Consider the following 26,137-nt stretch of genomic DNA (forward strand, 5'->3'; position numbering starts at 1 on the left):
GTTGTTTTCAATGATATTGTTCCGGACCAAGGTTTCGATGTCTGGGTTCTTTGGCGCAATCAAGCCTTCTCCTCTGCCTGGAATGGCCGACTCTCTTCGACGCCCGTTGACGGACCCGCCAGCGTTAACGGGGACCAGCGAGCCGGAGATAAAAATGGAAAATCTGTAAGTAAATATATGTATATATGTATTGTATACCGCATGTTTTTTTCTTGTAAAATGAGAATCATTTGACTCACCAGACTGCGATTGTGTTAAAACGATCGCGTTAGGATCTTAAGGCAATTCCTCTATGAAACAAAATAATGAATACACATAATATTAAATAATTCGAAGGTTTAAACACACCTCAATAATCTTCTTCCAACTTTGTAAGATCGTTTAAACAAAGTTCTTCGTCTTTCACTTCGTCGTCATCGACTGGTAAAAAAAAAAAAAAAGTATTACAACGTCGTACACGTGCAATGCTTTTAACGTTTAAATGCTTAAAAGGAGTTAAACCATTGTCTAATAACGTGGTAAAGCAGAGGTAATGGTGTGTGTGTGTGTGTGTGTGTGTGTGTATGTGTGTGTGTGTGCGTGCGTGTGTGCGTGTCCACATCTTCCCACGTAACATTCCCAGCCATCAATACATCGAAGCAGGGTCAAACAAATGGTTAACCTTAACCTAATTAGTTCCTCCCAATCGTTTAAATATGTTTTCGTGAGGTCTAGAAGTTGTTTCAAACGATCGTAAACATTTAAACTGTCAAATGGCTGGTCAGACGCTGATCAGATGACATTCTCAAGCTTCGGTGTGCGACGATCGTAAACATTTAAACTGTCAAATGGCTGGTCGGATGCTGATCAGATGACATTCTCAAGCTTCCTTAAAACCTGACCTCAACCTGAACCGTCCTTTGTTCCCTCTTAAACAATCCCTCTCCAGGTCTTAAACCCACCCTCTTCCTGGTTAAATCACTCCCTCTTCAGGTCTTAAACCCACCCCCTTCAGGTTTTAAACCCACCCTCTTCCTGGTTAAAACTCCACCCTTTTCCTGGTTAAATCACTCCCTCTTCAGGTCTTAAACCCACCCTCTTCCTGGTTAAAACTCCACCCTCTTCCTGGTTAAACCACTCCCATTTCAGGTCTTAACTCCACCCTCTTCCTGGTTAAAACTCCACCCTCTTCCTGGTTAAACCACTCCCGCTTCAGGTCTTAACTCCACCCTCTTCCTGGTTAAAACTCCGCCCTCTTCCTGGTTAAACTACTCCCAGCTCAGGTCTTAACTCCACCCTCTTCCGGGGTAAGCCAAACCCAATTGACCTTGACCTTTGACCCTTGAACTTGATCTTTGAATTGAAGCCCTCATAAAATGTTGATTTATGACCCCTCATAAATCATTGATTTATGACTCCCCATGAATCATTTTTTGACAGAAGGTGTCCCCTTAAATTGTCTCTGATGTTTGCTTGTCCCCTGGAAAACACCATGTTATGCAGTCCTCGTTAGTATAGTGGACAGTATCTCCGCCTGTCACGCGGGAGACCAGGGTTCAATTCCCTGACGGGGAGATGGTTCAGGTACCTCTAATTTTCTTCAATTACCATCTTGTTGAAATTTGAGAAGTGACCAAAGTATCATTCTCCGAATGTTGTGATGTGTGAACTCGGCGTTGCTGCACAGCCCTATAGAAATCAAACACAGTATTTTACTAATGTTTGTTCCACCCTTCTAAATTAGGACGCAAAAGCAAGTCTTCAAAAAGGGAAAATCGTTTGTCAGAGTCAATGCGTCAAATAAAAGGTTAGGTATGCAGCAGCTGACGACCTCGACATAGCATTAGAAAAATCAACCTTGGTAGGATTAGAAAAGTCCTTAGGTGAAGCCCTATATTGTCCTATTTACTACAACACATCTAACCACCGATGAGCAAACACTGACAACAGTTTAATTACACATATACACATACACCAATGGTTAGCCTAAAGTCAGATGGTACGGAAAACAGCTTGAATACAACCAGAGACAGTCAATGTTGGTCACCTTCAAATATCATATTGAGAAAGTTAAAGCCAAGGTTGGTTTTGGAAACAGCATCCTAAAAAACTGTACAATACCAGCCGGGGAACATATTCTGCCACTATCCGAGCAACTGAACTCGCCTTATGAATCAAAACAGCCAAACGTGCCTCATGTCATGTTGCAATCACGTTGAGTCATCTTGCCGAAATCAATCCTGGCCTAAAGACTGCCTGCGAGGCTCTAACTGGGTGTTTGAAATCAATTAGAACCAACAATCTCTATCTGCTGTTAGGCATTGATCCTCCGTATTATCTGACGTCAGAGGAAAAGTTCAAACAAGAAACTGACCCTCGTCTCGCTCTGTTTGACCGAGAACCTGCAACGAAGAGATTAAAATCAAGGCAAATTTCCTCCGTCCTGGAATAGCCTTGACTGACAGCCATCACCGCAACAGGTTGGCCCTCTGCTAAAGCCGCAGGGAAAATGCCTCACACAACTAAACAAATCTCTTTTGCCCGGCTCCAAAGAAGTGTGGCGTTTTGGTTCTGCCTAAATCGCCCAAGATCTGAGAAACGGAACGTTGCAAGGTATCCATGAACAAATGAGGCTATGAGGATGTTCTACAGCATGTTAGTGTGGAGGAGTGCAGATGATGTGTCATTTGTTAGTCTGCTCTCTCCTGCCTGTGCAATTCAACCAACAAGATCTGGATGCCGTCAGTGACTTGGCTCGGGTGTGGGGTGAACTGGAAAGGTGTCGTGCCGTGGAACTCGAAGAGAACAAGAAAGAGGAAAGCTGGGAATCTCAGGCACCTTTTTTTGGCCGAATTGGAGCAATGTCCACATTGCCTTTATGGAAAATGTCAACGATAATGCTTTGTATATCATGAGCATAAAACATGGAAGTCACATAAGTTTTATAGAAATTGCCTGCTATGAGAACGGAATGGATAGCTTTCCCTGACCGGGAACCGAACGCGGGCCGCGACGGTGAAAGCGCCGAATCCTAGCCACTATACCACCAGGGAACTGATCATTTTTTTCAGACACTTGTCTCATGCATGGTTTCTTGACAAATGTGTGAAGCACCCATTGCATTCATGTACCATGTCAGAAATGTGAATTGTATTTTTTGAACCGGGGTAACTTCTGTGTCTCAGTGAAGTGATAACCACTACACTATGGAAACTGCTGCATGAATTTGGACTTGAATGTGTAAAAATTGTACAATAGTAAAAATAACGAACAGACTTTCTTTCCTCATGTCTTCTTACTGTAGTCCGTGTTGAGGATAAGGTTGTTGTTTCTACACAATGTCACCAGACAGGCTAACTCCCTCCTGTAAGTCGCTCTGTGCCGGCCAGTGATACATCCTATCACTGCGGTGTCATCAGAATACAGAAACAGATAAAAGTGGACTGAATGTCTTAAGTAGGGGCGGTGATCTTCAAACGACATGTTGATAAACACACAACCGCGTCCACCTTTTAGCTTTTCCAGAGGCTGCTGGCGGGCCTTAAAACTGTGCTGGTTGTGTTTTTTTCTCATTGCATACCTGGCATGGAGAACTCCAAAGCTAACGTTTGGGCCCTATTTTTGAAAGCTTTCCAAATGAGGCCAAGAGTCTTATTGCCTCAGTCAGGGAAGATACAAATGCGTTACCAGCAAAAGATGGCAGTGGTGGGATTTGAACCCACGCCTCCGGAGAGACTGGAGCCTTAATCCAGCGCCTTAGACCGCTCGGCCACACTACCATTATTCCCAGCATTCCAAAGATCAAATTGTCGGCATTATGAGATAGCAGAAATATGACATGGCAACACTTTGGTTGCGGTGTGGCAGGCAAAAGCCAAGGATGTTTGCTTGTCCCCTGGAAAACACCTCGTTATACAGTCCTCGTTAGTATAGTGGACAGTATCTCCGCCTGTCACGCGGAAGACCAGGGTTCGATTCCCTGACGAGGAGATGGTTCAGGTACCTCTAATTTTCTTCAATTACCATCTTGTTGAAATTTGAGAAGTGACCAAAGTATCATTCTCCGAATGTTGTGATGTGTGGACTCGGCGTTGCTGCACAGCCCTATAGAAATCAAACACAGCATTTTACTAATGTTTGTTCCACCCTTCTAAATTAGGACGCAAAAGCAAGTCTTCAAAAAGGGAAAATCGTTTGTCAGAGTCAATGCGTCAAATAAAAGGTTAGGGATGCAGCAGCTGACGACCTCAACATAGCATTAGAAAAATCAACCTTGGTAGAATTAGAAAAGTCCTTAGGCGAAGCCCTATATGGTCTTATTTACTACAACACATCTAACCACCGATGAGCAAACACTGACAACAGTTTAATTACACATATACACATACACCAATGGTCAGCCTAAAGTCAGATGGTACGGAAAACAGCTTGAATGCAACCACCGACAGCCTATGTTGGTCACCTTCAAATATCATATTGAGAAAGTTAAAGCTAAGGTTGGTTTTGGAAACAGCATCCTAAAAAACTGTACAATACCAGCCGGGGAACATATTCTGCCACTATCCGAGCAACTGAACTCGCCTTATGAATCAAAACAGCCAAAAGTGCCTCATGTCATGTTGCAATAACGTTAAGTCATCTTGCCAAAATCAATCCTGGCCTAAACACTGCCTGCGAGGCTCTAACTGGGTGTTTGAAATCAATTAGAACCTACAATCTCTATCTGCTGATCGGCATTGATTCTCCGTATTATCTGACGTCAGAGGAAAAGTTCAAACAAGAAACTGACCCTCGTCTCGCTCTGTTTGACCGAGAACCTGCAACGAAGGGATTAAAATCAAGGCAAATTTCCTCCATCCTGGAAAAGCCCTGACTGACAGCCATCACCGCAACAGGTTGGCCCTCTGCTAAAGCCGCAGGGAAAATGCCTCACACAACTAAACAAATCTCTTCTACCCGGCTCCAAAGAAGTGTGGCGTTTCGGTCCTGCCTAAATCGCCCAAGATCTGAGAAACGGAACGTTGCAAGGTATCCATGAACAAATGAGGCTATGAGGATGTTCTACAGCATGTTAGCGTGGAGGAGTGCAGATGATGTGTCATTTGTTAGTCTGCTCTCTCCTGCCTGTGCAATTCAACCAACAAGATCTGGATGCCGTCAGTGACTCGGCTCGGGTGTGGGGTGAACTGGAAAGGTGCCGTGCCGTGGAACTCGAAGAGAACAAGAAAGAGGGAAGCTAGGAATCTCAGGCACCTTTTTTTGGCCAAATTGGAGCAATGTCCACATTGCCTTTATGGAAAATGTCAACGATAATGCTTTGTATATCATGAGCATAAAACATGGAAGTCACATAAGTTTTATAGAAATTGCCTGCTATGAGAACGGAATGGATAGCTTTCCCTGACCGGGAATCGAACCCGGGCCGCGGCGGTGAAAGCGCCGAATCCTAGCCACTAGACCAAAAGGGAACTGATCATTTGTTCAGACACTTGTCTCCTGCATGGTTTCTTGACAAATGTGTGAAGCACCCATTGCATTCATGTACCATGTCAGAAATGTGAATTGTATTTTTTGAACCGGGGTAACTTCTGTGTCTCAGTGAAGTGATAACCACTACACTATGGAAACTGCTGCATGAATTTGGACTTGAATGTGTAAAAATTGTACAATAGTAAAAATAACGAACAGACTTTCTTTCCTCATGTCTTCTTACTGTAGTCCGTGTTGAGGATAAGGTTGTTGTTTCTACACAATGTCACCAGACAGGCTAACTCCCTCCTGTAAGTCGCTCTGTGCCGGCCAGTGATACATCCTATCACTGCGGTGTCATCAGAATACAGAAACAGATAAAAGTGGACTGAATGTCTTAAGTAGGGGCGGTGATCTTCAAACGACATGTTGATAAACACACAACCGCGTCCACCTTTTAGCTTTTCCAGAGGCTGCTGGCGGGCCTTAAAACTGTGCTGGTTGTGTTTTTTTCTCATTGCATACCTGCCATGGAAAACTCCAAAGCTAAGAATTGGGCCCTATTTTTGAAAGCTTTCCAAATGAGGCCAAGAGTCTTATTGCCTCAGTCAGGGAAGATACAAATGCGTTACCAGCAAAAGATGGCAGTGGTGGGATTCGAACCCACGCCTCCCGAGAGACTGGAGCCTTAATCCAGCGCCTTAGACCGCTCGGCCACACTACCCTTATTCACAGCTTTCCGAGAATCAAATTGTCGGCACTATGAGATAGCAGAAATATGACATGGCAACACTTTGGTTGCGGTGTGGCAGGCAAAAGCCAAGGATTTTTGCTTGTCCCCTGGAAAACACTATGTCACGCAGTCCTCGTAGTATAGTGGAAAGTGTCTCCGCCTGTCACGCGGAAGACCAGGGTTAGATTCCCTGACGGGGAGATTGTTCAGGTACCTCTAATTTTCTTCAATTACCATCTTGTTGAAATTTGAGAAGTGACCAAAGTATCATTCTCCGAATGTTGTGATGTGTGGACTCGGCATTGCTGCACAGCCCTATAGAAATCAAACAAAGTATTTTACTAGTGTTTGTTCCACCCTTGTAAATTAGGACGCAAAAGCAAGTCTTCAAAAAGGGAAAATCGTTTGTCAGAGTCAATGCGTCAAATAAAAGGTTAGGGATGCAGCAGCTGACGACCCTGACATAGCATTAGAAAAATCAACCTTGGTAGAATTAGAAAAGTCCTTAGGCGAAGCCCTATATGGTCTTATTTAGTACAACACATCTAACCACCGATGAGCAAACACTGACAACAGTTTAATTACACATATACACATACACCAATGGTTAGCCTAAAGTCAGATGGTACGGAAAACAGCTTGAATACAACCACAGACAGTCTATGTTGGTCACCTTCAAATATCATATAGACAAAGTAATGAGTGTACAAAGCCTCATGTCTGAGAGTTCAGAGTTGTCGGAGAGTTCAGAGTGTACCAAACAAAACAGGAAACGTCCTGACCTCAATTTGACTCAGTGTGCCAAACACTGCACCTACAGGAAACAGATGTTTGAGCAATAACGAACATAACAGGAAACCAAGCAAACACTGCACATACAGGAAACAGATGCTTGAGCAACAACCAACTTAACAGGAAACTAAGCGTAGTTCCTAGACACGAGACACATAGCAACCGACGTCAGTCAGTAGACTCACCAATCAGATAACTACTGGCACAGTGTATATAAGCTGCTGTACAACAAACTCTCAGACAGATCGCTTTGGGTTTTCCTGGTACTACTGTTCAAGTGTACTATACGATCTCCGCTCTCTGTAGACTGCGTTTAATAAAATACTTCTACTTGACTCAACTCCTGCCTCCTCGAATTGTTTTCCTGCTCCCGGCCCAGGTGAGACGGCACTAAAAATGCGTCTCAACAAATTTGGGGGCTCGTCCGGGATACAGGGAGTTGTGAGGAGAACATCGAGAGGACCATTCGGACCTAAAAATTTTCTTCATGGACAAAGGACAAAGACACTTACCAATAAGGTAAGCAGAAACCTGTTAAAACAAATTCTGCATATTGGAAACTACTAAAATAGTGTCCTGTCCTATGTACTTGTAGGAAAACATATAAACTAAAAGAGTCAGTAGAAGTGTAAATAACTTCGATACAGGAGGAATACACAGTAACCTCGAGAGTGGCGTAACTCCACCTGAGATCCGACGGGGTCCAGGAGCGGTTAGTACCGCGGCTGGGTTAGAGTCCCGGGGGTTGAGGTCCCTAAATTCTAGTTGTTGTTACGATATGAAAACTCCAAAAACGTTTGGGAAAATAGGTTTATAAACCTTGGAGAGATTGAAATATCGCTGTATAAAACTCCTCAAAACAACAAAATAGGTTGTTTTACGTGGGAAAAATGAGGGGAGAAGAAAAATACAGTCGAAGGAAACTGCAGTTTAAAATAGAGACTGAGTAGTCTTTCGATAACACAACTTTAAGCTGAAGAAAATACTGTGTTGGTATCAAATGTGTATATGACACTAACTTTGTGTGTGTATTTTAAGTGTTGTTGAGGTAAGAAGGGAAGTGGGGAGAATAAGACTCTGAGTAAATCGTTGTGTGAATACTCGTTGTGTGCTGGGTCTGCGGCTGATGAACTGACGGGATACCCAACGGTGTAAACGAACGTCGTTCATTCGCTACAGTTTAGGGCAGGGTGGGCGGTGAAAACCGTCCATATCTGACCAACAGACACGCAGCGAGGGCTAAACCACCCAGTTGATAAGCGAGACATCTTATCTTTGGAGTAAACGCTAAGGTTCTTGTGATAGGACACCCAGTGGGAGACCGGACCGACCTTTAGGGCCGGCCTAGAAGCTTGTCTCTCAGAGAACCGCAGTGGGCTAACGCAGCTATCTCCGGGAAGATTGTTGTCGCAATAAAACTGTGGAGCTCAGAGTCTAGTTAAAAATGGAAGGAGAGTTTGATAGAGAAATAGATGATGATGGATGGGGCCCGGTCAGCCCATATGTCACCCTATTGACCCAAATTGGATCCACAGCTAATGCCCTAGCTGCCACATCAAAGCCAACAGATAAAGAGAAGAAAGTAACAAAAGCAAAACAAAAATTAGAACAACTTATTCAGGACATGGGGAAAACATTGGAACATATAGGGCCCTTAGGACAATTGATACTTGATAAGATGAACACAGCAGCTATAAAGAGAGATGAAGCGGAAGAGCAGGGAAAGATTGCAGGTTTGTTGCAGAAGTCCAGTTGGAGGAAAAAGGAGCGCGACTGGGAGAAGGAGCGACGGGAGTGGGCTGAACTGTTGATCTGCTGACAAAGCACCAAACATCTGCACCAAAAGGAGCTTCACTCCAAATCGGTAACTGCACCTCATGTCCCCACATGTCCTCCACCCTATGCGCCTCCAACCCACGGCATGTATCCCACATTTTACATTGAAAGAGGCACACTCTGGCATTAGGAGATTTCCGCGCTGTTGCTGCTCGGTGCATGACCCAGACTAATCTTAGAGATGTAGAGACGGACGCAAAAACTCTAACACTGTCCGATGAGGTCAGATTCACCCAACTCTGCACTGCTCTTGGTGCTGCAATGCGTAGTCATTTCCCACTGCCTAATTCAGCCGTTATGCCTAAAATTAGATGGGACCCCAAACAAAACCCCAGGCAGTTTTTATGTGAAGCCAAAGAGGCCTGGACCAATCAAACCGGCCCATACCCCAGTAACACTGGGTCACAGGCCGAGTGGTTCCGACAAGCAGTTCTGAGTGGAGTGCCTGAGTCAGTGCAAACAGCCATGAAAAGTAACCCTGACATGTTACGATGTCAACTTTGTACATGGGAGAAGCATCTCGTTCATCACCTTACCACGGCTCAAGCCAAAAAAACAACAAGATGAGAAAGACAAAGCAGATTTGCAGGCACAATTACTGAAATTACAACTAGCCAAAGCTAGAGATGACTTAAACGACAAAAAGAAGGGCAAGAAAGATCAGGTCAAGGTTATGTCTCAAACTGTACAGCAGTGGGACGGCGATAACGTTCAGGAGTCTGGGACGCCACATTTCAGAAGAAGGGGAGGACAAAATAGGGGAAGGGGAGGCCCACGGGGTGGAGGAAGGAGAGGGTTTTCCAGGGGAAAGCCTCAAGGAGGAAACCAAGGCTGTTTCCTGTGTGGGGGCTCCTCCCATTGGGTGAGGGAGTGCCCATATAACCCTGCTCAGTCACAAAGAGGGTTTCCACAGAGAGGAGTTCAGAACCGGGGAGGAACACGCCCTCCTCAGTCTCAAGGGAGAGGACCCGCACCACAGTTCCCCTTGTGGCAAGACACTGAGTGACACGCCCCACAGAGAAGCCCTGGACAGCACCTTACGGCAGAACCGGTGCTGTCAGTGACAGTAAATCAGGACTTGCTGCCTTTCTTAGTGGATACCGGTGCTACCGTCTCCACTATCAAGACTGTGGAAAAGAAGCTGCTTACATCAGACGTCATAACAGTCATGGGTTTCTCTGGGGTTCCTACTATGCTGCCTTACACCAAGCCTCTCACAACACGGCTTGGCAATCAGACTGTGTTGCATCCTTTCATCTACTCCCCTGAGGTACCTTCCAACCTGTTGGGGAGAGACCTCCTGACTCGATTGTGGGCTACTATTCTCTGCTCGCCTGACGGACTAACAGTCTCATTCCCTGATGGAACATCTCTACCCTGCGCCAGTATTGAGTCTTCACATTCAAGCCAATACATGATTCAGCCAGTTGCAGACAGATCGGCTGACATCTACTGGGGTCTCCTACACAGTGAAACTAGTGATAAAGGTGGAATCCTGTCGGCTTACCTGACTTGGAAACCCTGGATCTCCCAAATACACCCCTATGTGGCCCCTCCTGACCCTCCTCATATGACATTGTTTTATGATAGAGAGGATACACAGTGGTATGAGGAACAGTTTAGCAGGGAAATAGAGGGAACTAATTGGGCTCTTTCCACTAATAACATTTATGTGGCTCCCATAGGTGTAGCGGCAGAAGTTTCTCTCACCCCAGAACAACTACAGTGGTATATGATGAGTGACGAGGCTTCCCCCCATGTGTCTTTAGCCTTACATCCAGAGCACCAAGCCAAAGAGCTGGGTTCTATAGTTAAAACAGCACAACTGCAAACTGATTGGCAGAGGGTTGGCTCTTCGTTGTGGTATTCACCCGCAACTCAAATCTACAAAATACAGGTTTCTTGCACTGACCACGCTCTCCTTGAACACGCTCAAATCTCCCGCCACCATGGCCGAGAGAAAACAGATCACCCCGAAGCAGCATTGTTGTTAGATTCACTGCCTGACTCACTATGGTCCGCTGGGCCCACGGATGTTGGCCTAGTCGACTGCCCCCCAGTTACTTTCAAGCTGAAAAATAACAACCCAGTGTGGGTTCCCCAATACCCAAGTAAAAAAGACGCCGAAATCGGCATTGCAGATACCATTGAAGGTCTATTTGAAAAGGGGGTGTTGGTAGAAACATCCTCAGAATGGAACACTCCCATATGGCCCATTGAAAAGAAGGGCACTGGTAAATATCGCATGGTTCATGATCTTAGGGCCATTAACTCTGCGTTATGCACGCAAACCATCCCAGTTCCCAACCCTTACGTTGCGTTGACTAATCTTGATCCTAGCCACCAATGGTTCACCTGTATCGACCTCGCTAATGCATTTTTCTGCCTACCACTAGCCGAAGAATGTAGAAACATTTTTGCCTTCACCTACCGAGGTGTCCAACTGACCTATTCTTGTCTTCCTCAGGGATTTGCTCTATCCCCTGGCCTATTTAATCAGGTATTAAAGGATGTTTTGACGGATTGTGCTACCACCTGGAATAAAAAACATAGCACTAACTGAGGCGCACGGAGTGGGACATGTCGGGGCTGCACAGATGCAGAGAAACCTCGAAAATTGGTGGCACCCATTTTTGAAAGATATGTGTAAATATCATGTACATACTTGCCCTGAATGCACCATGTATAATGCACGACCAACAGTCAGACCGCATCCTGGACGTTTCCCTCTCGAGACGAAAACAGGGAAAGAAATCATCATAGATTACACAGATATGGTGAATTCAGTAAAAGGGTACAGGTATATGTTGGTATGTGTGGATGCGTATTCAGGTTGGCCAGAGGTACTCCCTACAAAAAGGGAAGACAGTAAGACAGTGGTGAAGTTTTTGTTAAACCAGTATATCCCCAGACATGGTTTTCCTGAGAAAATCCGATCAGATAATGGTACACATTTCAAAAACCATGATCTGCAAAAGGTTGAAGAAATGCTGGGGTTGAAACACAAGTTTGGTTCGGTCTACCACCCACAATCCCAAGGAAAGGTTGAAAGAATGAACCAAACACTCAAATCTATATTGGCAAAAATCTGTGCACTGACTAAAATTAATTGGCTAGATGCGCTACCCCTTGCCCTCATGTCTGTTAAAAGCTCAATAAACCAAAGCACGGCCTTTACTCCCTTTGAGCTGACCACAGGCAGGAGGTTTCCAGGGCCCCAGTCCAAGCTTATTGGAATCAAAGGTGATGATCAGTCATTAACCCACACACAGTATTTCCATGCTTTACAAGCCATTGTTGCAGAGTATGCCAAGCAGGTGGGGGAAAGAAACAAGGAAGACACAGCGACCCCACCAAGCACAGAGTGGGTCCTGCTGAAGGTGCTCAAGCGAAAGTGGACCGAACCCAGGTGGACGGGTCCATATCGAGTGACTGAACGCACCTCGCATGCTGTTCGGCTGAACGGCAAGGGAGACACGTGGTTCCACTGGAGCCAGTGTGCAGCGGCGGACGCCCCTGCACGCACGTTGAGAGGGACACGTACCGAGTTACGTGAACAACAACAACGGGAGAAGACCACCAATCAACAAGGGGCAGAATAATCCCCTGGTGGCATCAGGGTGAGGTAGTCTACCCAAAATCCCTGTGGGAGGAGGTGAAATAGCGCTCCTCTCCTACACGTGGTGTGCCAAACCACCAACCAGATTCGTCGAGGGACCAAGTAGATCTTATTGCCTCAGTTAGGGAAGATACAAATGCGTTATCAGCAAAAGATGGCAGTGGTGGGATTTGAACCCACGCCTCCCGAGAGACTGGAGCCTTAATCCAGCGCCTTAGACCGCTCGACCACACTACCCTTATTCCCAGCTTCCCGAGGATCAAATTGTCGGCATTATGAGATAGCAGAAATATGACATGGCAACACTTTGGTTGCGGTGTGGCAGGCAAAAGCCAAGGATGTTTGCTTGTCCCCTGGAAAACACCATGTTATACAGTCCTCGTTAGTATAGTGGACAGTATCTCCGCCTGTCACGCGGAAGACCAGGGTTCGATTCCCTGACGGGGAGATGGTTCAGGTACCTCTAATTTTCCTCAATTACCATCTTGTTGAAATTTGAGAAGTGACCAAAGTATCATTCTTCGAATGTTGTGATGTGTGGACTCGGCGTTGCTGCACAGCCCTATAGAAATCAAACACAGTATTTTACTAATGTTTGTTCCACCCTTCTAAATTAGGACGCAAAAGCAAGTCTTCAAAAAGGGAAAATCGTTTGTCAGAGTCAATGCGTCAAATAAAAGGTTAGGGATGCAGCAGCTGACGACCTCGACATAGCATTAGAAAAATCAACCTTGGTAGAATTAGAAAAGTCCTTAGGCGAAGCCCTATATGGTCTTATTTGCTACAACACATCTAACCACCGATGAGCAAACACTGACAACAGTTTAATTACACGTATACACATACACCAATGGTTAGCCTAAAGTCAGATGGTACAGAAAACAGCTTGAATACAACCACAGACAGTCTATGTTGGTCACCTTCAAATATCATATTGAGAAAGTTAAAGCTAAGGTTGGATTTGGAAACAGCATCCTAAAAAACTCTACAATACCAGCCGGGGAACATATTCTGCCACTATCCGAGCAACTGAACTCGCCCTATGAATCAAAACAGCCAAAAGTGCCTCATGTCAGGTTGCAATTACGTTGAGTCATCTTGCCGAAATCAATCCTGGCCTAAACACTGCCTGCGAGGCTCTAACTGGGTGTTTGAAATCAATTAGAACCTACAATCTCTATCTGCTGTTAGGCATTGATCCTCCGTATTATCTGACGTCAGAGGAAAAGTTCAAACAAGAAACTGACCCTCGTCTCGCTCTGTTTGACCGAGAACCTGCAACGAAGAGATTAAAATCAAGGCAAATTTCCTCCATCCTGGACAAGCCCTGACTGACAGCCATCACCGCAACAGGTTGGCCCTCTGCTAAAGCCGCAGGGAAAATGCCTCACACAACTAAACAAATCTCTTCTGCCCGGCTCCAAAGAAGTGTGGCGTTTCGGTCCTGCCAAAATCGCCCAAGATCTGAGAAACGGAACGTTGCAAGGTATCCATGAACAAATGAGGCTATGAGGATGTTCTACAGCATGTTAGTGTGGAGGAGTGCAGATGATGTGTCATTTGTTAGTCTGCTCTCTCCTGCCTGTGCAATTCAACCAACAAGATCTGGATGCTGTCAGTGACTCGGCTCGGGTGTGGGGTGAACTGGAAAGGTGTCGTGCCGTGGAACTCGAAGAGAACAAGAAAGAGGAAAGCTGGGAATCTCAGGCACCTTTTTTTGGCCAAATTGGAGCAATGTCCACATTGCCTTTATGGAAAATGTCAACAATAATGCTTTGTATATCATGAGAATAAAACATGGAAGTCACATAAGTTTTATAGAAACTGCCTGCTATGAGAACGGAATGAATAGCTTTCCCTGACCGGGAATCGAAAACGGGCCGCGGCGGTGAAAGCGCCGAATCCTAGCCACTAGACCACCAGGGAACTGATCATTTGTGCAGACACTTGTCTCCTGCAAGGTTTCTTGACAAATGTGTGAAGCACCCATTGCATTCATGTACCATGTCAGAAATTTGAATTGTATTTTTTGAACCGGGGTAACTTCTGTGTCTCAGTGAAGTGATAACCACTACACTATGGAAACTGCTGCATGAATTTGGACTTGGATGTGTATAAAATTGTACAATAGTAACAATAACGAACAGACTTTCTTTCCTCATGTCTTCTTAGTATAGTCCGTGTTGAGGATAAGGTCGTTGTTTCTACACAATGTCACCAGACAGGCTAACTCCCTCCTGTAAGTCGCTCTGTGCCGGCCACTGATACATCCTATCACTGCGGTGTCATCAGAAAATAGAAACAGATAAAAGTGGACTGAATGTCTTAAGTAGGGGCGGTGATCTTCAAACGACATGTTGATAAACACACAACCACGTCCACCTTTTAGCTTTTCCAGAGGCTGCTGGCGGGCCTTAAAACTGTGTTGGTTGTGTTTTTTTCTAATTGCATACCTGGCATTGAAAACTCCAAAACTAACGTTTGGGCCCTATTTTTGAAAGCTTTCCAAATGAGGCCAAGAGTCTTATTGCCTCAGTCAGGGAAGATACAAATGCGTTACCAGCAAAAGGTGGCAGTGGTGGGATTTGAACCCACGCCTCCCGAGAGACTGGAGCCTTAATCCAGCGCCTTAGACCGCTCGGCCACACTACCCTTACTCCCAGCTTTCCGAGGATCAAATTGTCGGCATTATGAGATAGCAGACATATGACATGGCAACACTTTGGTTGCGGTGTGGCAGGCAAAAGCCAAGGATGTTTGCTTGTCCCCTGGAAAACACTATGTCACGCAGTCCTCGTTAGTATAGTGGACAGTATCTCTGCCTGTCACGCGGAAGACCAGGGTTTGATTCCCTGACGGTGAGATGGTTCAGGTACCTCTAATTTTCTTCAATTACAATCTTGTTGAAATTTGAGAAGTGACCAAAGTATCATTCTCCGAATGTTGTGATGTGTGGACTCGGCGTTGCTGCACAGCCCTATAGAAATCAAACACAGTATTTTACTAATGTTTGTTCCACCCTTCTAAATTAGGACGCAAAAGCAAGTCTTCAAAAAGGGAAAATCGTTTGTCAGAGTCAATACGTCAAATAAAAGGTTAGGGATGCAGCAGCTGACGACCTCGACATAGCATTAGAAAAATCAACCTTGGTAGAATTAGAAAAGTCCTTAGGCGAAGCCCTATATGGTCTTATTTACTACAACACATCTAACCACCGATGAGCAAACACTGACAACAGTTTAATTACACATATACACATACACCAATGGTTAGCCTAAAGTCAGATGGTACGGAAAACAGCTTGAATACAACCACAGACAGTCTATGTTGGTCACCTTCAAATATCATATTGATAAAGTTAAAGCTAAGGTTGGATTTGGAAACAGCATCCTAAAAAACTGTACAATACCAGCCGGGGAACATATTCTGCCACTATCCGAGCAACTGAACTCGCCTTATGAATCAAAACAGCCAAAAGTGCCTCATGTCATGTTGCAATCACGTTGAGTCATCTTGCCGAAATCAATCCTGGCCTAAACACTGCCTGCGAGGCTCTAACTGGGTGTTTGAAATCAATTAGAACCTACAATCTCTATCTGCTGTTAGGCATTGATCCTCCGTATTATCTGACGTCAGAGGAAAGTTCAAACAAGAAACTGACCCTCGTCTCGCTCTGTTTGACCGAGAACCCTCAACGAAGAGATTAAAATCAAGGCAAATTTCCTCCATCCTGGACAAGCCCTGACTGACAGCCATCACCGCAACAGGTTGGCCCTCTGCTAAAGCCGCAGGGAAAATGCCTCACACAACTAAACAAATCTCTTCTGCCCGGCTCCAAAGAAGTGTGGCATTTCGGTCCTGCCTAAATCGTCCAAGATCTGAGAAACGGAACGTTGCAAGGTATCTGTGAACAAATGAGGCTATGAGGATGTTCTACAGCATGTTAGTGTGGAGGAGTGCAGATGATGTGTCATTTGTTAGTCTGCTCTCTCCTGCCTGTGCAATTCAACCAACAAGATCTGTATGCCGTCAGTGACTCGGCTCGGGTGTGGGGTGAACTGGAAAGGTGTCGTGCCGTGGAACTCGAAGAGAACAACAAAGAGGAAAGCTGGGAATCTCAGGAACCTTTTTTTGGCCAAATTGGAGCAATGTCCACATTGCCCTTATGGAAAATGTCAACGATAATGCTTTGTATATCATGAGCATAAAACATGGAAGTCACATAAGTTTTATAGAAATTGCCTGCTATGAGAACAGAATGGATAGCTTTCCCTGGGAGTGATTTAACCAGGAAGAGGGTGGGTTTAAGACCTGAAGAGGGAGTGATTTAACCAGGAAGAGGGCGGAGATAAGACCTGAAGTGGGAGTGGTTAAACCAGGAAGAGGGTGGAGTTTTAACCAGGAAGAGGATGTAGATAAGACCTGAAAAGGAATTGGTTTAACCAGGAAGAGGGTGGAGTTTTAACCAGGAAGAGGGTGGCGTTGAGACCTGAAGAGGGAGTGATTTAACCAGGAAAAGGGTGGAGTTTTAACCAGAAAGAGGGTGGAGTTTTAACCAGGAAGAGGGTGGGTTTACGACCTGAGGAGGTCGGGTTAAGACCCGAGGAGGGAGTGATTTAACCAGGAAAAGGGTGGGTTTAAGACCTGGAGAGGGATTGGTTAAGAGGGAACAAAGGAGGGTTGAGGTCAGTTTTTAAGGAAGCTTGAGAATGTCATCTGATCAGCATCTGACCAGCCATTTGACAGTTTAAATGTTTACGATCGTCGCACACCGAAGCTTGAGAATGTCATCTGATCAGCATCTGACCAGCCATTTGACAGTTTAAATGTTTACGATCGTTTGAAACAACTTCCAGACCTCACGAAAACATATTTAAACGATTGGGAGGAACTAATTAGATTAAGGTTAACCATATGTTTGACCCTGCTTCGATGTAAGTTGCTGGGAATGTTCCGTGGGAAGATGTGGACATGCACACACGCACGCACACACGCACACACACACACACACGCATAAACACACACACACACACACACACACACACACCATTACCTCTGCTTTACCACGTTATTAGACAATTGTTTAACTCCTTTTAAGCATTTAAACGTTGAAAGCATTGCACGTGTACGACGTTGTAATACTTTTCTTTTTTTTACCAGCCGATGACGACGAAGTGAAAGACGAAGAATTTTGTTTGATCGATCTTACAAAGTTGGAAGATGATTATCGAGGTGTGTTTAAACCTTCGAATTATTTAATATTATGTGTATTCATTATTTTGTTTCATAGAGGAATTGCCTTAAGATCCTAACGCGATCGTTTTAACACAATCGCAGTCTGGTGAGTCAAATGATTCTCATTTTACAAGAAAAAAACATGCGGTATACAATACATATATACATATATTTACTTACAGATTTTCCGTTTACATCTCCGGCTCGCTGGTCTCCCTTAACGCTGGCGGGTCCGTCAACGGCCGTCGAAGAGAGTCGGCCATTCCAGGCAGAGGAGAAGGCTTGATTCCGCCAAAGACTCCAGACATCGAAACCTTGGTACGGGACAATATCATCGAAAACAACGGCGAATGTCCGACATGCCCCCGCCGTAAGTTTTTCTTGCTTTCTGTAAGCTTTTTAAGATTCTCCGCGGTTTTAAAGAACTCCTGTCACTCCTCTGTCTTCCGCTCAAATGAATTTCGCGGGCTAAGGGTAATGGGCGGGGACTGATTCCGGAGGTGGGCGGTTGCTTCCAGCAAGCAACCTTCTGGTGTGCATTAGCACTACCTACTGAAATGGAGTGTGGACCAAGATGGATCCCTACTCTATATTCTTTTATTTAACCCAATGTTTTTTAAATACGTGTATAATGCTTTATATCCTATGTGTTGTGAATTCCATCCTACTATATCTTCCAAGGAACCCAAAGAAATGTTACCACACCTCCTGCTTTATTTATTCTGTAGATTGCCTGAACTATTTCATAAACTAAATCTTGTCTTGTTTCTGATGCTATGTTTTTTTTTTATGCTCATCAATGCACTGCTGGAGTCCGAGCACACAACTACTTTCCTTGCTTTACCTATTCCTATCTTTACGAATCGTTATATATCCTTTTATTATAAAGTTTAATTTTGGCTTCAGCCATGTTTCTTGAATACAAATGATATGTGGTTTAGTTTTCATATTTTTAATATATCCTTTTAATTCATGTTCGTTTGCTATCAAACTTCCGGCATTCCATCGGACAATTAAAAGGTTGTTGGAATGTGGTAACATGACTCCGTCACGTCTAGTCTCTGTAGTACAGCTTGCACCCGGTCCCAAAATAGTTCTTTCAACAACTTTGCTGCTGCTTTGACAATTATTTTGATCTTCTCAGTCTTATTTCTAGCCTGTTCTGTACAGTTTATTACGTAAGCCAGGAATACAACTAGTTTGTCCGTGGAAATTCCTGTATTTGTTGCCTCTTGTTTTTTTTTATTTCTTGAACTATTCATACTTCTGTTCTTTTCTACACTTTCTTGGTTTCTCACTTTAAATGCCTCTGCGTATGTAATATTTATTTCAACTTTGATTTGTTGTACTTCTGTTGCCTGTTTCTTGATGTATGGCTTTTGATTATTTCTTTTTTCAATCTACAATTCCAATAAATAACACGTATTTCCAGATTACTGATAACTTTTTCAAAATAAAATGTAATTCCTGAATAAGATAATTGTATCGAATCCAATGGATTGTCTGGTCCTAAAACCTCTTTGTAATGTTTGTTTGATTCCTCAAAAATACGACACAGTCTAATTTGAAAAACATATGTGCCTCGTCGGCTGTAGTAAAAAAAACAAACCCATGCCTCCTCGGTCTAACCTTTCCCAGCCCCTTTTCTGCCGTATCAAAGACGGATCAGAGACCACCTTTGCCCCTAACCCCCACTTCTTCTCCACTACCAAGAGAACAGTAATTAATCCGAGCTGAGTTTTTTAAAATATTCCAACATTACTTTTTACTTTCATTTTGTATCAAAGCTGAGTTGTGCTCGCTGGTTTATTTTGCAAATGAACATGATCATGTACAAGACTCGCTTACCCACAATGCACTGCAGCCCAACGCTCCTGGTCGGATGTTTGTATCGGGGTTCATGGAGAGATGCGGTAAAGAGTGGTAGCCAAGACACACGGTCACACACGGTCACACTCGGCAATTATTTTGACCTGGGGAACAGATTTAGAGGAAAAAATGGGGCCGGGATATCTGATTTTCAGGTACAAAAAACTTCACAATGACACAAAATAAACACAACAGTTACACCTCACACTAAATACAAGACATTTACTTGTACGTTCAAAAGACAGAATAGAACAAGACAAGACATGCAATGCTATCTACAAAATGTTATGTAAATGTTAGTCATTACGCATGTGGCTATGGTTTTGATGTATTTGTTACAGACATGTTTACGTCAAGTAACATCACATGGTTCCATTTGCACCTTTCAACAAATGTGAAAAGGAATATTAAGAAGTAAAACTTATATTTAATCCTACCTCTTCTCCGAGCACATGGTGACTGTACATACGGGTCGAAAAATGTTGACCTAATTCAGCATTTCTCAAAGTGTGGGGAATAGAGACATGACAGGTGGGGCGCGAGGAACGGCAGGAAATTTCACTTTAATTTTTTTTTTTTTTTTTTTTACCATGCTTTCATTTTCTATACACACTGTTAATCACTTTGTGATTCTGTCTGTGAAATCCGCCGTGTAAATAAATGTAAATTACTTATTTTTCCTGTAGGCTTTAAATTTCTCGGTAGGAGCGAAAGCTGGACAGACATAGCAACATTAACTTTTGCAGGCGGGGCTAAGAGGAACAAACATTCGCGCGGACTTTGTAAGATCGTTTGAACAAATTTCTTCGTCTTTCACTTCAACGTCATCGGCTGGTTTATAAAAAAAGTATTACAACGTCGTACACGTGCAATGCTTTTAACGTTTAAATGCTTAAAAGGAGTTAAACCATTGTCTAATAACTTGGTAAAGCAGAGGTAATGGTGTGTGTGTGTGTGTGCGTGTGTGTGTGTGTGTGTGTGTGCGTGTGTGCGTGCGTGTGTGCGTGTCCACATCTTCCCACGTAACATTCCCAGCCATCAATACATCGAAGCAGGGTCAAACATATGGTTAACCTTAACCTAATTAGTTCCTCCCAATCGTTTAAATATGTTTTCGTGAGGTCTGGAAGTTGTTTCAAACGATCGTAAACATTTAAACTGTCAAATGGCTGGTCAGATGCTGATCAGATGACATTCTCAAGCTTCCTTAAAACCTGACCTCAACCTGAACCCTCCTTTGTTCCCTCTTAACTAATCCCTCTCCAGGTCTTAAACCCACCCTCTTCCTGGTTAAATCACTCCCTCTTCAGGTCTTAAACCCACCCTCTTCAGGTCTTAAACCCACCCTCTTCCTGGTTAAAACTCCACCCTCTTCCTGGCTAAAACTCCACCCTTTTCGTGGTTAAATCGCCCCCTCTTCGGGTCTAAAACCCACCTCTTCCTGGTTAAAACTCCACCATTTTCCTGGTTAAATAACTCCCTATTCAGGTCTTAACTACACCCTCTTCCTGGTTAAAACTCCACCCTCTTCATGGTTAAACCACTACCACTTCAGGTCTTAACTCTGCCCTCTCCCACGTTAAAATTCCACCCTCTTCCGGGGTAAGCCACACCCAATTGATCTTGACCTTTGACCCTTGAACTTGACCTTTGACCTCGACCTTTGAACTTGACCCCTCATAAATCGTTGATTTATGACCCCTCATAAATCATTGATTTATGACCCCCCCATAAATCTTTTTTTGACAGAAGGTGTCAACCCACGCCTCCAGAGAGACTGGAGCCTTAATCCAGCGCCTTAGACAGCTCGGCCACACTACCCTTATTCCCAGCTTTCCGTGGATCAAATTGGCGGCATTATGAGATAGCAGAAATATGACATGGCAACACTTTGGTTGCGGTGTGGCAGGCAAAAGCCAAGGATGTTTGCTTGTCCCCTGGAAAACACAATGTTACGCAGTCCTCGTTAGTATAGTGGACAGTATCTCCGCCTGTCACGCGGAAGACCAGGGTTTGATTCCCTGACGGGGAGATGGTTCAGGCACCTCTAATTTTCTTCAATTACCATCTTGTTAAAATTTGAGAAGTGACCAAAGTATCATTCTCCGAATGTTGTGATGTGTGGACTCGGCGTTGCTGCACAGCCCTATAGAAATCAAACACAGTATTTTACTAATGTTTTTTCCACCCTTCTAAATTAGGACGCAAAAGCAAGTCTTCAAAAAGGGAAAATCGTTTGTCAGAGTCAATGCGTCAAATAAAAGGTTAGGGATGCAGCAGCTGACGACCTCGACATAGCATTAGAAAAATCAACCTTGGTAGAATTAGAAAAGTCCTTAGGCGAAGCCCTATATGGTCTTATTTACTACAACACATCTAACCACCGATGAGCAAACACTGACAACAGTTTAATTACACATATACAAATACACCAATGGTTAGCCTAAAGTCAGATGGTACGGAAAACAGCTTGAATACAACCACAGACAGTCTATGTTGGTCACCTTCAAATATCATATTGAGAAAGTTAAAGCTAAGGTTGGATTTGGAAACAGCATCCTAAAAAACTGTATAATACCAGCCGGGGAACATATTCTGCCACTATCCGTGCAACTGAACTCGCCTTATGAATCAAAACAGCCAAAAGTGCCTCATGTCATGTTGCAATCACGTTGAGTCATCTTGCCGAAATCAATCCTGGCCTAAACACTGCCTGAGAGGCTCTTACTGGGTGTTTGAAATCAATTAGAACCTACAATCTCTATCTGCTGTTAGGCATTGATCCTCCGTATTATCTGACGTCAGAGGAAAAGTTCAAACAAGAAACTGACCCTCGTCTCGCTCTGACCGAGAACCTGCAACGAAGAGATTAAAATCCAGGCAAATTTCCTCCATCCTGGACAAGCCCCGACTGACAGCCATCACCGCAACAGGTTGGCCCTCTGCTAAAGCTGCAGGGAAAATGCCTCCCACAACTAAACAAATCTCTTCTGCCCGGCTCCAAAGGAGTGTGGCGTTTTGGTCCTGCCTAAATCGCCCAAGATCTGAGAAACGGAACTTTGCAAGGTATCCATGAACAAACGAGGCTATGAGGATGTTCTACAGCATGTTAGTGTGGAGGAGTGCAGATGATCTGTCATTTGTTTGTCTGCTCTCTCCTGCCTGTGCAATTCAACCAACAAGATCTGGATGCCGTCAATGACTCGGCTCGGGTGTGGGGTGAACTGGAAAGGTGTCGTGCCGTGGAACTCGAAGAGAACAAGAAAGAGGAAAGCTGGGAATCTCAGGCACCTTTTTTTGGCCAAATTGGAGCAATGTCCACATTGCCTTTATGGAAAATGTCAACCATAATGCTTTGTATATCATGAGCATAAAACATGGAAGTCACATAAGTTTTATAGAAATTGCCTGCTATGAGAACGGAATGGATAGCTTTCCCTGACCGGGAATCGAACCCGGGCCGCGGCGGTGAAAGCGCCGAATCCTAGCCACTAGACCACCAGGGAACTAATCCTTTTTTTTTCAGACACTTGTCTCATGCATGGTTTCTTGACAAATGTGTGAAGCACCCGTTGCATTCATGTACCATGTCAGAAATGTGAATTGTATTTTTTGAACCGGGGTAACTTCTGTGTCTCAGTGAAGTGATAACCACTACACTATGGAAACTGCTGCATGAATTTGGACTTGGATGTGTAAAAATTGTACAATAGTAACAGACTTTCTTTCCTCACGTCTTCTTAGTGTAGTCCGTGTTGAGGATAAGGTTGTTGTTTCTACACAATGTCACCAGACAGGCTAACTCCCTCCTGTAAGTCGCTCTGTGCCGGCCACTGATACATCCTATCACTGCGGTGTCATCAGAATACAGAAACAGATAAAAGTGGACTGAATGTCTTAAGTAGGGGCGGTGATCTTCAAACAACATGTTGATAAACACACAACCACGTCCACCTTTGAGCTTTTCCAGAGGCTGCTGGCGGGCCTTAAAACTGTGCTGGTTGTGTTTTTTTCTCATTGCATACCTGGCATGGAAAACTCCAAAGCTAATGTTTGGGCCCTATTTTTGAAAGCTTTCCAAATGAGGCCAAGAGTCTTATTGCCTCAGTCAGTGAAGATACAAATGCGTTACCAGCAAAAGTTGGCAGTGGTGGGATTTGAACCCACGCCACCCGAGAGACTGGAGCCTTAATCCAGCGCCTTAGACCGCTCGGCCACACTACCCTTATTCCCTGCTTCCCGAGGATCAAATTGTCGGCATTATGAGATAGCAGAAATATGACATGGCAACACTTTGGTTGCGGTGTGGCAGGCAAAAGCCAAGGATGTTTGCTTGTCCCCTGGAAAACACCATGTCATACAGTCCTCGTTAGTATAGTGGACAGTATCTCCGCCTGTCACGCGGAAGACCAGGGTTCGATTCCCTGACGGGGAGATGGTTCAGGTACCTTTAGTTTTCTTCAACTACCATCTTGTTGAAATTTGAGAAGTGACCAAAGTATCCTTCTCCGAATGTTGTGATGTGTGGACTCGGTGTTGCTGAACAGCCCTATAGAAATCAAACACAGTATTTTACTAATGTTTGTTCCACCCTTCTAAATTTGGACGCAAAAGCAAGTCTTCAAAAAGGGAAAATCGTTTGTCAGAGTCAATGCGTCAAGTAAAAGGTCAGGGATGCAGCAGCTGATGACCTCGACATTAGATAGAGATTAGATAGTACTTTATTTATTCCGCCAGGAGAGTTCCTTCAGGAAAATTTAAATTTTCAGCACAATCCCATTCAAGTTTAGACAAACATTACAGGGAGACAGAACAGGATCGCTGACGGGTCTGCCGGCTTCCAGCGCCCCTTACAAAAAAGATGAAATAAAGGTAAACAAAGGGGGGGAGGGGGGAGAAAAAAATAGAAGATTAAAATAAAATTAAAAAAATCGGTCTTTGCCTGGGCCCTGGAGAGGAGGTGCAGACTGAGGCCAAGGGAAAAAAACAAATAAATTAAAAAAATAAAAAAACAACTCATAACCATGGTACACATCCCTCTTCCATGTGTGTAAGAGGGAAACATCAAACATCAAAGAACACAGAGGACATTAAAGACATTAAAGCAGCAGATACAACCAGACACATCTACATACAGCTATGAATAAAAAGTAAAATAAACATATCCACTGTGGTGGCATCTGCGTTGTTCCACGCCATCGTCTGCTGGGGAGGAGGAAGCATGGTCAGAGACAGAAGCAGACCCAACAAAGCAACCAAGACAGCCGACTCCACTCTCGGCCAGTGTCCAGTCCGAATGGATGAGCGAGGATACGTCCAAGGTGACCGAGGTGTCCGACACCTGCTCACCCAGTCAAGACACCGCGAAACCTCTCCGTCCCAGTGCTCAGTGCTAGCTCCGCAGCTCCTGTCTCTTCATCCGCATCTCCTCCAGTACATCCAAACATACTCTGGTGTAGCAGACACCCAGCAGCTGGTCTCCATAGCCAAAAGGCTCCCGGGAGGCAGATCCAGAAGTCCATGAAAAAAGCACCACAGAGGTCACGAAAGTGCCACCCCTTGTCACACAGTCCCAAAGGGTCCCGGACCAAAAGGCAAAAAAATATAATAAGACATGAAAACAAGAGGGAAACACAAAAGGATGACACAAGAGCACAGAGCTCCTGCCTACAGCAGCCACTACAGCAGCGCCATCTTGGAAAAAAGCAGCGCCATCTTGGAAAAAAAAAATAGCATTAGAAAAATCAACCTTGGTAGAATTAAAAAAGTCCTTAGGCGAAGCCCTATATGGTCTTATTTACTACAACACATCTAACCACCGATGAGCAAACACTGACAACAGTTTAATTACACATATACACATACACCAATGGTTAGCCTAAAGTCAGATGGTACGGAAAACAGCTTGAATACAACCACAGACAGTCTATGTTGGTCACCTTCAAATACCATATTGAGAAAGTTAAAGCTAAGGTTGGATTTGGAAACAGCATCCTAAAAAACTGTACAATACCAGCCGGGGAACATATTCTGCCACTATCCGAGCAACTGAACTCGCCTTATGAATCAAAACAGCCAAAAGTTCCTCATGTCAGGTTGCAATCACGTTGAGTCATCTTGCCGAAATCAATCCTGGCCTAAACACTGCCTGCGAGGAGGCTCTAACTGGGTGTTTGAAATCAATTAGAACCTACAATCTCTATCTGCTGTTAGGCATTGATCCTCCGTATTATCTGACGTCAGAGGAAAAGTTCAAACAAGAAACTGACCCTCGTCTTAGTCTGTTTGACCGAGAACCAGCAACGAAGAGATTAAAATCAAGGCCAATTTCTCCATCCTCGAAAAGCCCTGACTGACAGCCATCACCGCAACAGGTTGGCCCTCTGCTAAAGCCGCAGGGAAAATGCCTCACACAACTAAACAAATCTCTTCTGCCCGGCTCCAAAGAAGTGTGGCGTTTTGGTCCTGCCTAAATCGCCCAAGATCTGAGAAACGGAACGTTGCGAGGTATCCATGAACAAACGAGGCTATGAGGATGTTCTACAGCATGTTAGTGTGGAGGAGTGCAGATGATGTCATTTGTTAGTCTGCTCTCTCCTGCCTGT

At 44.4% G+C, this 26,137-nt stretch overlaps 10 non-coding genes across 10 annotated transcripts; 4 read left to right on the forward strand and 6 right to left on the reverse strand.

The window, feature by feature from the left end:
• The first annotated feature begins 1,482 nt into the window (after nucleotides 1-1,482).
• Nucleotides 1,483-1,554, forward strand: trnad-guc (transfer RNA aspartic acid (anticodon GUC)). Its single transcript has one exon. It is a non-coding gene; the product is annotated as a tRNA-Asp (tRNA).
• A 2,122-nt stretch (nucleotides 1,555-3,676) lies between these two features.
• Nucleotides 3,677-3,758, reverse strand: trnal-aag (transfer RNA leucine (anticodon AAG)). The gene has a single exon. It is a non-coding gene; the product is annotated as a tRNA-Leu (tRNA).
• Nucleotides 3,759-3,897: 139 nt separating this feature from the next.
• On the forward strand, nucleotides 3,898-3,969 carry trnad-guc (transfer RNA aspartic acid (anticodon GUC)). Its single transcript has one exon. It is a non-coding gene; the product is annotated as a tRNA-Asp (tRNA).
• Nucleotides 3,970-6,090: 2,121 nt separating this feature from the next.
• trnal-aag (transfer RNA leucine (anticodon AAG)) lies at nucleotides 6,091-6,172 on the reverse strand. Its single transcript has one exon. It is a non-coding gene; the product is annotated as a tRNA-Leu (tRNA).
• A 6,411-nt stretch (nucleotides 6,173-12,583) lies between these two features.
• On the reverse strand, nucleotides 12,584-12,665 carry trnal-aag (transfer RNA leucine (anticodon AAG)). The gene has a single exon. It is a non-coding gene; the product is annotated as a tRNA-Leu (tRNA).
• A 139-nt stretch (nucleotides 12,666-12,804) lies between these two features.
• trnad-guc (transfer RNA aspartic acid (anticodon GUC)) lies at nucleotides 12,805-12,876 on the forward strand. Its single transcript has one exon. It is a non-coding gene; the product is annotated as a tRNA-Asp (tRNA).
• A 2,122-nt stretch (nucleotides 12,877-14,998) lies between these two features.
• On the reverse strand, nucleotides 14,999-15,080 carry trnal-aag (transfer RNA leucine (anticodon AAG)). The gene has a single exon. It is a non-coding gene; the product is annotated as a tRNA-Leu (tRNA).
• A 7,886-nt stretch (nucleotides 15,081-22,966) lies between these two features.
• Nucleotides 22,967-23,038, reverse strand: trnae-uuc (transfer RNA glutamic acid (anticodon UUC)). Its single transcript has one exon. It is a non-coding gene; the product is annotated as a tRNA-Glu (tRNA).
• Nucleotides 23,039-23,674: 636 nt separating this feature from the next.
• On the reverse strand, nucleotides 23,675-23,756 carry trnal-aag (transfer RNA leucine (anticodon AAG)). Its single transcript has one exon. It is a non-coding gene; the product is annotated as a tRNA-Leu (tRNA).
• A 139-nt stretch (nucleotides 23,757-23,895) lies between these two features.
• trnad-guc (transfer RNA aspartic acid (anticodon GUC)) lies at nucleotides 23,896-23,967 on the forward strand. Its single transcript has one exon. It is a non-coding gene; the product is annotated as a tRNA-Asp (tRNA).
• Nucleotides 23,968-26,137: the final 2,170 nt, after the last annotated feature.

The sequence above is a fragment of the Nerophis ophidion genome, unplaced genomic scaffold (assembly GCF_033978795.1).
Source record: "Nerophis ophidion isolate RoL-2023_Sa unplaced genomic scaffold, RoL_Noph_v1.0 HiC_scaffold_130, whole genome shotgun sequence".
In the NCBI taxonomy this organism is placed as follows: Eukaryota; Metazoa; Chordata; class Actinopteri; order Syngnathiformes; family Syngnathidae; genus Nerophis; species Nerophis ophidion.